The following is a 13602-nucleotide window of genomic DNA, read 5'->3' on the forward strand; positions in this document are numbered from 1 at the left end:
GACGGCCGGGGGCCGAGTGTGCGCGCGTGTGCGTGCGTGTGGCACGGCAGAGGGTGGGCGCACGGAGCTCGGGGGTGTGGGCGCGCCCCAGTGTGTGTCCTGTGTGCACAGGGCCTGGGATTCCCGGCCCGCAGTCCATACACCTGTTTCTGCTCGTGCTGGTGAGAGTGTGTGTGTCTGTGTGGACTTGCATGATGAGTGAGTCCTCGTGCACGTGTGAGGTGGGAGTGTAACGAGGTGTCAGCGTACCTATGTGTCTGTGTTTCTCGTGTGTGTCCAGTACACAAGGATCTTCTGTATCTCGTAGGTTCCTGTGTCCTGTGGATGGAACACAGAATTGGTAGGGCGTGAAGCCCCCCCCCCCCCGTCCTGGTATACCTTCATTAACATAACAAAAAGACAACAAAATGAAGGACCCTCTTTCCAAACAAAGTCACATGCGCAGGAAGTGGGGTTAGAACTTCAATACCTGTTTAGGGGTGGTTGTTGTTGGGTCCCACAGCTGACCCTGCGGTGGGTTCTCAGAGGCAGTAAACCGCTCGCACTGGGAAGAGATTGCCTATAATTCTCCCTGGGAGTAGCTGGTGGGTTGAAACCAAGTGCCATCAGGTTGGCGATACAGCTCCTTTCTACTAGGACACAGGAACTCCCTCTGTTTGGGGGAGAAGGGGTTACAATTCGGCCCCTAAGAGGGGACATGGGAATGAATGTGTGTGTCAATGTGTGCAGAGGTTTGTGCATGTGGGCGTGATTACTCAGATGCCCATAAGATAAGATATGTTTGATGGGTGGAGATGTGGGAGTGTGTTATCAAGATCACGGTTATCAAGAGAAGCCAGTCCTTGGAAAAGGACATGATGGCTGGGACAAGCGGAAGGTCAGAGGACAAAGAAGCCCCTGAACAAGATGAATTGACACAGTGATTGTGACAATAGGCTGGAGCATGTCAGAGATTGTGGGGTTGGTACAGAACAGGGCACGGTTCAGATCTGTCCTTCCCAGGGTCACTGTGAGTCATGGCTGACTCGACTGCACATAACAACGATGATGTTTTGTTTTTGTTTAAGGATCGGTGTTATGTAGGTGTCTGTGTTCTGAGGATGGGTATGTGTTAGAGAGAAATCATTTGGGTGTAAAAGAGTGTCTTTAAAGATCTCTGGGTGTGAGGGCATCAGGGTGTGTGCAGATGCAAATATTTTTAGTTTTCCCAGTGGATATATGGATTGAAATGGTGACTGTGGCAAGGGGCTTGAGTGTGTCAGAGATGGTGAGGATGGCACAGGACGGGACAGGGCCCAGCCTATGTATTGTTCGTAGGGTCGCTGCAGCTTGTATTCGACTCAGCTACACTTAACAACAACAACATGTGGGTGCCTTTAAATGCATCTACATGTCATGGAAGCCTTTTACATGTAAGCCGTTTACATGTGCATGTCATGAAGAAATGCGCCCAGTGTTTGAGCGTGTGCTCATTTGGGACCGAGACCACTTGGGCTGATAAATAAGTGATCGTGTGGCTGGAATGAGTGGCTTTGTCATTATCTTCTTGTGCCTTTCTGGTGTCTGTGGCACTTGCGTGTAGGTGGGAAGGTATTTATGTCTGATTGCATTTGCAGAGGAGTCTTTGGGTGTGACAATGGTTGTGTGTGTGTGACTGCTTCTAAGTGTCATTTTGTGTGTGAAAGTGTGATTCCACATGAGTGGAATAGTGGGTGTTGCCTTTGAGTCTAGCGTGAACCTGAGTGTGAGAGCATTTCAGCCGTAGACGTGGATATGCGCGGGTAAAGAGGTCTGCTTCTGAAAGCATATGCGAGAGTGGGCATGTGTATGTCTAATAATTCCATAGACGTGTGAGTAAGGGTATTAATTGGTGGAGTATTGATTTGACTGTATAGGTTCAGCATGGGAGTGTGTCTTAGTTTCCTAGGGCTGCCACAACAAAATACCACAAGCGTGGGACTCTTTGTTGCTGTTGTTGTTAAGTGCCAGCAAGTCAGTGCCAATTCATAGAGACCCTGCACACAGCAGAACGAAACCCTCACTGCTCCTGCTCCCTCCGCAAGTCTCTGATGCGAGCGGAAGCCACTGTTACGGCCACTGTGTCAGTCATTGGAGATCTCCATTTTCATTGACTCTCTCTACTTCCCCAAGTACAGAAGTTTCTTGTCTCCTGGTCTGGCAGCACAAAGCTGTGTCTCAGGGAGGCTCGTTCCCAGTTTCTGGGCTGTGCTGACATCCTGTGGCGTTCTTTTGCTTGTAGGCCCATTTTTACCTGGCTTCTCTTCCCCTTGTGTCTCCATCTCTCCTCTTTTTGTAAGAGCGCTCAGGAGTGGGACGCACTTGGCCTCACACTTCACATGACGTCATGTCTGGAAAAGTAGAGGGTCAGTGAGAGAGAGGAAGACCTTTAATAAGATGGGTTGACATGCTAACTGGGGCAGTGGGCTTGACCTGGCAGAGAGGATGAGGAGGGTGCAGCATCAGGAAGGGCTATCAGCTGTTGTTCGTAGGTTCACAAAGAGTGATAGCCCCCTCAGTGTTACCTAAAAACCACCTCACTCTATGGTCCTGTTAATCTTACAGTAGAAAACCCCTCTTTGCAAACACGGACAAATTTGCAGGCACAAAGGACGAGACTTCAAGACATTTCTGGGGGAAAGGCACTCAGTTCAAGCCACCGTGGAGTGTGACATATTTGTGTATACAAGAGTGCAGATATTTGTGTATGTAGGTGCAATTGTGCATGTGTCCCAGGGTATCATTGTCAATGTCCAAGCTCCTATTTTTATATATTTGTTTGGGACCCCTGTGCTCCATTGCATGTTTATGTTGAAACATCTGGTGTATCCCTTTGGCTGTGTGTAATGTAAACACGCAGGTGTTTATGTGCCCGTGTTTGTGAGTCTGTGTGCCTGGGTGTGTCCATCTGGGTGTCCTTGGGCACCCTTGGTAAGCGGACAGATGTGCCTGGGTTTTGTGGCACCTTCTGTGCATGTTGGCAAATTGGATCCATTTCTGGGTGTGTTTGTGCTGTTACAAAGTTACAAAGGCTGTTTCTATCTCTGTCTGCTGGTGCTTTGGAGGCCTTAGAACAGTGTAACCAGAATGCTTCTCCAAAGTGAGAATGGAGAGACTAGAACTTGCTTGGTTCAGACCTGCAATCAGGAAGGACCAATTGCCAGGAAAGGGCATAACATTTGGTGAATGTGGAGGGAGGGATTGTCACCTGTAAAAACAAGGGACCTTGGCCCAGTATGATGGACACGGACACAATGGGCACCACAATGGGGTCAAATACATCCAGGACCACATGCTTTCATTTCAGCACAAGTGTGCATGTGCGTGTCTTCTGGTGTGGCTACATCCTAGCGCCATCCAGGAAGAGAGCCAGGCAAGATTCTGTCCCTACCAGGCCTCGGTTTCCCCATGTGTGCCCAGCAGAGGAGCTGGGGCTCTGGTGCAGCACTGTGTGGGCTCCTTCTCTTAAACAAGCAAGACACTGTGAGTCATTGCAACTGAGAGCCACAGCACATACGTGTGTGAACGCAAACGTGGCCAGGTTCCGGCAAGGAAGTTTGGTGTGTGTCTGTTTGCTGAACAAACACTGAACGTCTGAACGTGTCTCTTCCATAGAGTGTATGTGTGTAGCTGTGTGGCAGATCTGCAGACATGACCATGTGTGTTTTGAATGGCTTTGTGAGTGTGTGAGTGTGTTTGTGTGCCTCTGGGGATGTTCACACTGGGTGTGAGTGAGTCTGGGCAGGTGAAAAAAGAATGGAGTTCAAAAGAATGGAATGTGAACTGGGGCATTTACAACTACAAGAGGGGTTCAGTACACACACGCGTGCACACACACTGTAGACAGCGTTTTTCTTGACATATGTCAAGTGTGGTGAGACCAAAAAAGGGCGCGTCAAGGCAGGCCTCTGAGCCCCCCAAACCGGAGTGTCTGTGCCGGAGCGCACCTCCGTGGGAATTACCATCCTTCTTAAACACTCATTGCCCTCCTGGGTTCGGGCGTGGGTCTCAAGATCTCGTGGGTCTCACTATGGGAGCAGCGAGGGGGGGGGGGGGGGGGTGGTGCACTGGGAAGGGAGGTGAGTCCACACCCTCATTGCGCCAGCGCAGGAGCGGGTGTGGCGCACAGAGGGGCCAGTGTGTCTGCATCCCAGGACATGTGTGCGCGTGTGTATGTGTGCATTGCGCTGCAGCTGTGTCCCTGCCCCCTCCAGGGATCGGGATGAGATTCTGTCCCTCCTGGGCCTCGCTTTCCCCATCGGCGCTGGCAAGAGGTTCGGAGACTCCTGGCCCAGGGAGGCAGCCCGCAGACTCCGCCCTCTTGTGAGCGCATCCTGCTTCACCCACGTGTGTTTGATCTTGCTGGGAGAGTTCCCATGACCTTTTTGGACCACAAAGGACAAATATCAAGGAAGGCGGTGTCTGCCACTCGCAAATACTCCGGGATGAATGATGGACACGCAGGCACATGCTTCGTCGCCCAGGGAGGGGGCCCACAAACTCACCCAGCCCGACTGGGAGGGGCTGGGGGCGTCCTGAGATGTCCGGACAGGAGCTGGGCAAAGTGCCCCCGCCCCAGGCGCCAGGAGCCTCCGGAGGCCCTGCCTCCACACCGGGCCAACTGGAACTCCTGGCTGGGCAAGGCTGCCCCGCCCACTCACGGGCTGGAACCGAGGTTCCACCTGTCCCCGGGGCCCTGTTCTAGGACCCAGGCAGCTCCAGACACACTGGCTCCCAGTGGGCAGGGGCTGCCCCCTCACACAGCCCCTCTGGTCCTCCCCAGGTGCCTGCCTCCTCCCTCACCTGAGGCTTTAACTCATTAGCTAGGCCTGGTTATTAAGCTGGGGGCGGATGACTTAAGAGAGTTTGTAGGTCATGAGTTCAGGACTAGGTTTAGGGAGTACGGTGTTACTGATACCAGCCATGGTACTCTCAGTCGCGTGCTATGCGTCTGGAAATCTGGAAATGGAATGATGAATAAGGAAGGCCAAAGAATAACCGAGGAGTTTGACTAGTGGTGTTAGAGAAGAGTCCTGACAATGTCATGGACTGAAAGAACAGACAAGTCTGTGTCCTGAAGGAAATACAGCCAGAGTGATCCTCCGAAGCAAGGGTGGGGTGGTGAGACCTCATCTCACATACTTTGGTCATTTTGTCAGGAAGGGACAGACCTTGGAAAGAAGACCTCATACTGAGAAGAGGACGAAAGGTCAGAGAAAGCAAGAAAGACCCTCTCCAAGATAGACTGACATGGTGACAGTAACAGTGAGCTGGAGAGCAGGGTGTGTGTGTTAAGGATGGCACGAGGCAGGTCAAGCAAAGATCTGCTGTTCACAGAGGCGCTAGGAATCATAGTCAGCTTGACGGCACTTCACAACAACAGCAACCGAAAGGCTGGGAGTTTGAGTCTGCCCAGAGGCTCCTCTGAAGGCTCTGGTGGTCGGGCATTTGTTGTTGGCATTGTCTGTGGACTCTAATCCACTAGAATGCTGTGGATGACAAAGAAAAATCATGCTGGTCCCTGCATCTTCTCCACAATCTACACTGTTACAGTCACTGCCTCAAGGGTCTAGAATACTGGCTCTGCAAAACACCATGGGACACAGGGCTGCTTCCACACTGATAAAGTCACCCTGCACTCCAGCTGATTTAATTGTTGTTGTTGTTGTTAGGTGACATCCAGTCAACCACAATGCATAGCAACCCCATCTACAAAGGATCTGAAGATTCCCCTAGCCTGTGGCGTTTTTATCCTCTGTATGAGAAGTGTGGCATCAGGATTGGAGGAAGACTCGTCAACAATCTGTGTTACGCAAATGACACAACCCTGCTTACTGAAACTGAGAAGGAACTGAAGCGCTTGCTGCAGAAGGTCAAGGACTGCAACCTTCAATATTGGATTGAGGCTCAGTGTCAAGAAGACAAAGATTCTCACCACTGGCCAATTGGCAGCATCAGGATGGATGGTGAAGAGATTGAGATTGTTAACAGCTTTAGTTTCCTTGGCTCCACAGTCAACACTCTTGGCACCAGTAGCCAGGAAATTAAAAGGCGCATTGCCATGGGAAAGTCTGCTGTTAGGGACCTCTCCAAAGTACTGAAGAGCAATGTTGTCACTCTGGAGACTAAGGTGTGCCTGATACATACCATGGTCTTTGCAATCACTTGCTAAGCATCAGAGAGCTGGACAGTGACTAGGGAGGCTAGAAGAAGAATTGATGCTTTTGAGTTGTGGTGCTGGAGAAGTATATTTCCCATACCATGGACTGCTAAAAGAAAAATGAACGGGTTCATCCAAGAGAGCATGAAACCAGCCTGCTCCTTGGAGGCAAGGATTCTGGGGCTTCATCTGATATACTTTGGACCTGTTGCAAGGAGGGACCAGTCCTTGGAGAGGGACTTCATGCTTTAGAGGGTGGAGGGACAGCACAGGAGAGGAAGATCTTCTGTGAGGTGGATTGATTCAGTGACTGGGGTAATGGGGTGGATGTGTCAGAGACAGTGAGATTGGTACAGGATAGAGCAGGGGTTAGGGCTGTTGTACATAGGGTCACTATGAGTCGCAGGCAACTGGATGGCACATAATAACAACTCACGCACTTCAGCCCATTGACATGTCATTGTGTTGATTCATCTAGGTGAGGGTCTTCTTCTTTCCTGACCCTCTACCTTTCCAACCATGGTGTCTTTTCGAAAGACTGACCTCTCCTCAGATCATGTCCAAAGTGTGTGAGGTGAAGCTTCATCATCATCCTGGTTGCACTTTTAAAAAGACATATTTGTTTGTTCTTTTGGCAGACTGTAGGATACTCAGTACTCTTCTCCAACATCACAAGTCAAACTCATCAATTCTTCTTCTGTCATCATTAGTCATTGTCCAACTTCCAGGTGTTAACGAGTAAATGAAAAGGCCATGGCTTGAATAAAATGCACCTGAGTCTTTAAAGGTCATTACAAAAACAGAAGAAAAAGAAAAGACCAAAATGGAAGTCAGAAGAGACTCTGACTATTGCAGTACAGTGCCAAGAAGTCAAAGCAAAGGGGGGGAAATCAAGAAGTGAAGGAGCCAAATAGAAGATTTCAAAGGGCAGCTCGGGAAGACAAAGCAAAGTATTATAAAGAAATGTAGAAAGAACTGGAGTCCAAAAATCAAAAGGGATAAACTCCCTCAGCATTTCTTTTTGTTTGTTTGTTTTGTTTTTCTTCTGATGCACCGTGTGATCTGACTGGCACAGGAAGAAATTGCCCCTCCTTCTCCAGCAGAACATCTGGTGGATTAGAACTTTATGCCTTTGGGATTGCAGTGCAACTTCTTGCCACTAGGCCACCAGAGTTCCCTCAGCATTTCTTAAGCTGAAGGAACTAAAGAACAAATTCAAGCATCGAGTTACAATACATAAAGGATGCTATGGATAGTATATGAATGATCCAGGAAGTATTAAAAGAAGATGGAAGGTGTATACAGACTCACTGTACCAAAAAGAATTGGCTGAAATAGAAGAATTTCAAGAAACAACATCAAGAGGCAATGGTGATGAGGAAGGAAGTTCAGGCTGCCCTGAAGGACTTGGCAAAAAAATAAAGCCCCAGGAACTGATGGAATACAACTGATGTATTTCAACCAACAGATGCTGCACTTGATATGCTCATCAGGTTGTGTCAAGAAATCTGGAGGATAACTACCTGGCCAACTAACTGGAAGAGATTCATATTTATTGCCATTCCAAAGAAAAGTGACCCGACTGAAGGTGGAAATTATCGTACAATATCACTCATATCACATGCAATCAAACTCCTGCTGAAGATTATCCAGAAATGACTAGAAAAGTACATTGACAGAGAACTACCAGAAATACAAGCTGGGTTTAAAAAGAGGCCATAGCACTAGAGACATTATCACCAATGTCAGCTGGATCTTGGCAGAAAGCAAAGAATACCAGAGGAATATCTATCTGTGTTTCATTGACTATGCAAAGGTATATGACTATGTGGATCACAACAAACTGTGGTTAACCTTGAGGAGAATGGAAATCCCAGGACACTTGATTGTGCTTACGTGAAACATATACTTGGACCAGAATTCAGTCCTCATAGCAGAGCAGGAAAACACAGCATGGTTCAAAATCAGAAAGGGAGTGTGTCAGGGATGCATCCTATCTCCATACCTTTTCAATCTATATGCAGAACAGATCATTTGGGAGGCTGGGCTTTATGAGGAGGAATGTGGCATCAGTATTGGAGGAAGACTCATCAACAACCTATGTTATGAAGATGACACAACCTTGCTTTCTGAAACTAAGGCAGACCTGAAGCGCTTGCTGCAAAAGTTTGAGGACTGTAGTATTCAATATGGATTGAAGTTCAGCATCAAGAAGACAAAGATTCTCAACACTGCTCCTGTTGACAGCAACATGGTGAATGGAGAAGAGATTGAGGTTGTTAACAGCTACAGCTTGCTTGGTTGGCTCCACAATCAACACTCTTGGCATCAGAAGTCAGGAAATCAAAAGATGAATTGCTTTAGGTAAATCCGCTGTCAGGGACCTTTCCAGAATACTGGGAAGCAACTATGTCAGTCTAGAGACTAAGGTGCGCCTGATCCAGGCTATGGTTTTTGCAATTACTTGCTATGCATCAGAGAGCTGGACAATGACTAAGTATGACAGAAGAATCAATGTCTTTGAGTTGTGGTGCTGAAGAAGAGTCTTGAACATACCATGGATCACCAAGAAAACAAATAAATCTGTCTTGGAATGGGTGAAACCAAGTTTCTTCTTTGAAGCTAGGATTTTGAAGCTCTGCCTTGCATACTTTGGGCATGTGGCCAAGAGAGACCGATCATTGCAGAAAGATATCGTTCTTGGAAGGGTGGAGGGACAGTGCAAGAGAGAAAGACTTCAGATGAGATGGATTGATATGGTAACTAGGGCAATGAGGGTAGGTGTGTCAGAATCAGTGAGACTGGCTCAGGACAGGGCAGGCTTCAGAGCGGTTGTACATAGGTTCGCTGTGAGTCGTAGGCAACTCGGTGGCACATAACAACAACACAATAGTCTTTAAACTGACGCCATTGCTCCTTGACATGCTGGAGATATCCTTAACATGTTGGAGACATCTTTGACAGGAGATTTATCCGATACGATACACCTTTTGATTCCTTGATTGCTGGTGTCAAGGTTATTGATTATGAATCTAAGCAAGAGGATGCCATTGATAACTTCAGTCTTCTCTCCATCTCTCATGATGTTGTCTATCGGCCCAGTGAAGATTCTCCTTTTCTTGATGTTGAGATGTAATCCATGTTGAAGACTGTAATCTTTGATCTTCTGCAGCAAGCGTTTCAAGTTTGCTTTGCTTTTGGCAAGCAAGGCTGTGTCATCTGCATAATGCATGTTGTTGATGAATCTTCTTCTGATCCCAAGGCCATATTCCTCTTCATAAAGTCTGGCCTTTCAAATTATTTGCTCAGCATACAGATTGAGTAGATATGTAGAAAGGATATAGCCATGCCCTGTACCTTTCTTGATTTTAACCCATGCCGTGTTCCCGTGCTCTATTTGGGCAACAGCTTCTTGATCCAGATAAAGGTTTTGCCTGAGCTTAATTAAGTGTTCTGGAATTTCCATTCTTTTCATTGTCAACTATATCTTGTTATGATCCATAGAGTCAAATGCCTTTATATAGTCAGTAAAACACAAAAAGATATCATTCTGATATTCTTGACTTTCAGTCACGATCTGTCTGACATCAGCACCGATATCCCTGGTGCCTTGGCCTTTTTTAAATCCAGGCTGAATTTCTGACAGTTCTCTTTAGCGTACTGCTCCAGCTATTTTCAGATAATCTTCAGCAAGATTTGAGACTCTGTTTCACATACTTTGGACATACAGCCAGGAGGGACTTGTTTTCAAGAAGGATATCATGGTTGGAAGGCTCAAAGGACAGCACAGGAGAGGAAGACCCTAGATGAGATAGATTGACACAATAAATGGGGTAATAAGGATAGGTGTGTCAGAGACAGTGAGACTGGCTGAGGATAGAGCAGGGTTCAGAGCTATTGTGCATGGGATGGTGATGACTCATAGTCAACTCCAAGATTTTGCTTGCCTGTGATATTGTTCAATAATTTCCACTTTTTTTGGAATGGGAACAAATATGGACCTCTTCCAGTCCACTGGTTAAGTAGCTATCTTCCAAATTTCTAGGCAGTCAATAATGAGCGCTTCCAAGGCTGCATCTGTTTGTCGAAACACATCAATTGGAATCCCATGAATGCCTGGTTGTTATTTTTTTACCAGTTTCTTTAGTGCAACTTGAACTTCCTTTGTCACCACTGATACTTGATTATATGATGCGTTCTGTAATGGTTGCGTGTCAGCCAATTCTTTTTGGCATAGTGATTCTGTGTATTCCCTCCATCTTCATTTGTTGCTTCCTCTCTTGTTCAAAATTTTGCCTATGGCATCCTTCAAATGCAAAGGCATTTGACTGTGTGTATCACAACAAATTATGGCTACCATTGAGAAGCGTGGGAATCCCAAAACACTTAATTGTGCTCGTGTGAAACATATATCTAGACTGGACCTAAGCAGTTGTCCAAACAAGACAAGGGAACACAACATGGTTTAAAATCAAAAGAGTGCATCAAGGATGTATCCTTTCTCTATACCTTTTCAATAGGTATGCTAAGCAAATTAGTCAAGAAGCTGGGCTTTATGAAGAAGCAGGTGGCATCATTGACAACTCACGTAACACAGATGACACAACCTTGCTTGCTGAAAGTGAAGAGGACCTGAAGCACTTGCTGCAGAAGATAAAGGACTGTTGTTGTTGTTATGTACCCTCAAGTCACTTGCGACTCATAGCAACCCTATGTACAACAGCCCTGAAAACTGCTCTATCCTGTGCCAACTTTATTGACTCTGATACAACTACCCTCATTACCCCAGTCACTGTATCAATCCATCTCATCAAGGATCTCCCTCTCTTTCTCCATCTCTCCATGCTTCCAAGCATGACGTCCCTCTCTAAGGACTGGCCCCTCCTTTCAACATGCCCAAAGTATGTCAGACAAAGCCTTAGAATCCTTGCCTCCAAGGAGCAGCCTGGCTTCACCCTCTCTAAGACAAACTTGTTTGTTCTCATGGCAGTCTGTGATATATTCAACACTCTTCTCCAGCACCACAGCTCAAAGGCATCAATTCTGCTTCTATCATCCCCAGTCATTGTCCAGCTCTCTGACACATAGCAAGCAATTGTGAAGACTATGGCCTGGATCAGGTGCATCATAGTCTCCAGACTGACGTTGTTGCCCTTCAGTACTCTGGAGAGGTTCCTGACAGCTGACTTTCCCAGTGCAATTTCATCTCTTGATTTCCTGGCTGCTGGTACCAAGAGTGTTGATTGTGGAGCCAAGCAAACTAAAGCTGTTAACAATCTCAAAGACTACAGTCTTCAATATGGATTTGTACAGAGAACAAGGCTCACATGGGAACAGCCATGTCTGACATTTATCACCTTCACAAAGGTAAACTGTCTGTGTCAACAGTATAAATAACACAAACTCAATTCCCATGAGGTCAGACATGTCCCCTGCACTCCTGTACCTCTTTCTCCTCAACACCAATCTTACTGCTTTATGGGATCCAAAATCCAATATGATAGCTCACAGAACACAGAGAACCATTTTGGAGAAGTCAAAAGGTTAAAATACAGGTAAGTAGTCAGAATACCATAGTTGAATCAGACGTACCTTAGTCCTCAAACTAACATCACGACTCCTCAATAATTTGGAAAGGTCCCTAACTGCAAGTTTTCCCAGTGGAATGTGTCTCCCTACTTCCTGACTGCTTGTACCAAGGGTGTTAATTGTGGATCCAAGCAAGATGAAGCTGTTGACAGTTTTAATCTCCTCTCCAACCATCATGATATTGCATATTGTTCCAGTGGTAAGAATTTTTGTTTTCTTGATATTGAGACACAGTCCATACTGAAGGCTGCATTCCTTGATCTTCTGCAACAAGTGCTTCAAATCCTCCTCACTTTCAGCAAGCAAGGTTGTGTTATCTGCATAAAACAGATTATTAATGAGTCTCCCTCCAATCTGGATGCCACACTCCTCTTCATAGAGTTCAGCTTCTTGGATACTTTGCTCAGCATATAGATTGAACAGGTATGGAGACAGAATACATCCCTGAGACACTCCCTTCCCAATTCCAAGCCAGCAGGTGCTCCATTCACACAACAGCTTCTTGAGCACAAGCAATTGCCTTGGGACTCCCACTCTCCTCAATGTCAGCCACAACTTGTCATGATCCACACAGTCAAATGCCTTTGTATAGTCAATCAAGCACAAATAGACATTCTTCTGGTATTCCCTACTTTCAGCCAGGATCCATCTGACATATGCAATGATGAGTGGAGGGTCGGCAAAGGAGAGGAAGACTCTCAACCAAGTGGATTGACAAGGTGGCTGCTGCAATGGGCTCCTGTGAGTAAGAAAGTGTGAGAATGGTGCAGGACAGGACTAGGTTCAGATCTTTGGTTCATAAGGTTGCTATGAGTTGTACTCAACTTGATAGCACCTAACAACAACAAAACAACAGTCACAATACAGTCAGGACAGCTTCTGAAATGTGCTCACAGGCACCTCAGTCTTAACTCTTAAACCTAAGGTCAGTTCTTAGTCCTGCCAACATTGGCTCTCCCAACCCCAGTCTTAGCCCATGTTACAAAGTTCTCAGTCCTGCGAATTATGGCCTCCCACTCCCAGTTGTCATAACAACTGACAGTAAACTGGATGAAAGTAAGTAATACCAGAAGAATGTCTATTTGTGCTTTATTGACTATGCAAAGGCATTTGACTGTGTGGATCATAAGAAGTTATAGCTAACATTGAGAAGAATGGGAAACCCACCACAGCACTTAATTGTGCTCATGTGAAACCTATACTTAGACCAGGAGGCTGTCGTGTGAACAGAGCAGGTTTAAAATTAAGAAATAAATGTGTCAGGGTTGTATTATCTCTCCATATCTGTTCAGTCTATATGCTGAACAAATATTCAAGAAGCTGATCTCAATGAAGAGGAATGTGGCATCAAGATCAGAGGGAGGCTCATCAATAACCTGAGTTATGCAGATGACACAACCTTGTTTGCTGTAAGTGAGGAGGACTTGAAACACTTGTTGCAGAAAATCAAGTAATACAGTCTTCAGTATGGATTGTATCTCAATGTCAAGACAACAAAGATTCTTATCACTGGACCTATAAGCAACATCATGATCGATGGAAGAAAGATTGAAACTGTCAACAACTTCATCTTACTTGAATCCACAATTAACACCCTTTGTACCATCAGTAGGAAAATTAGGAAACATATTGCACTAGGGAAGTCTGCAGTTAGGGACCTTTCCAAGTTACTGAGGAGTAATGATGTCAGTTTGAAGACTAAGGTGTCTCTGGTTCAGGCTATCTTTCCAATCACTTGCTGTCCATCTGAGAGCTGAACAATGAATAAGGATGACAAAGGAAGAAGAATTTATACCTCTGAGCTGTGGTGTTAGAGAAGAGTGCTGAATATCCCA

Source organism: Elephantulus edwardii, unplaced genomic scaffold (genome assembly GCF_000299155.1).
Source record: "Elephantulus edwardii isolate Elephantulus edwardi_28Jun2011 unplaced genomic scaffold, EleEdw1.0 scaffold00438, whole genome shotgun sequence".
Classification (NCBI taxonomy): domain Eukaryota; kingdom Metazoa; phylum Chordata; class Mammalia; order Macroscelidea; family Macroscelididae; genus Elephantulus; species Elephantulus edwardii.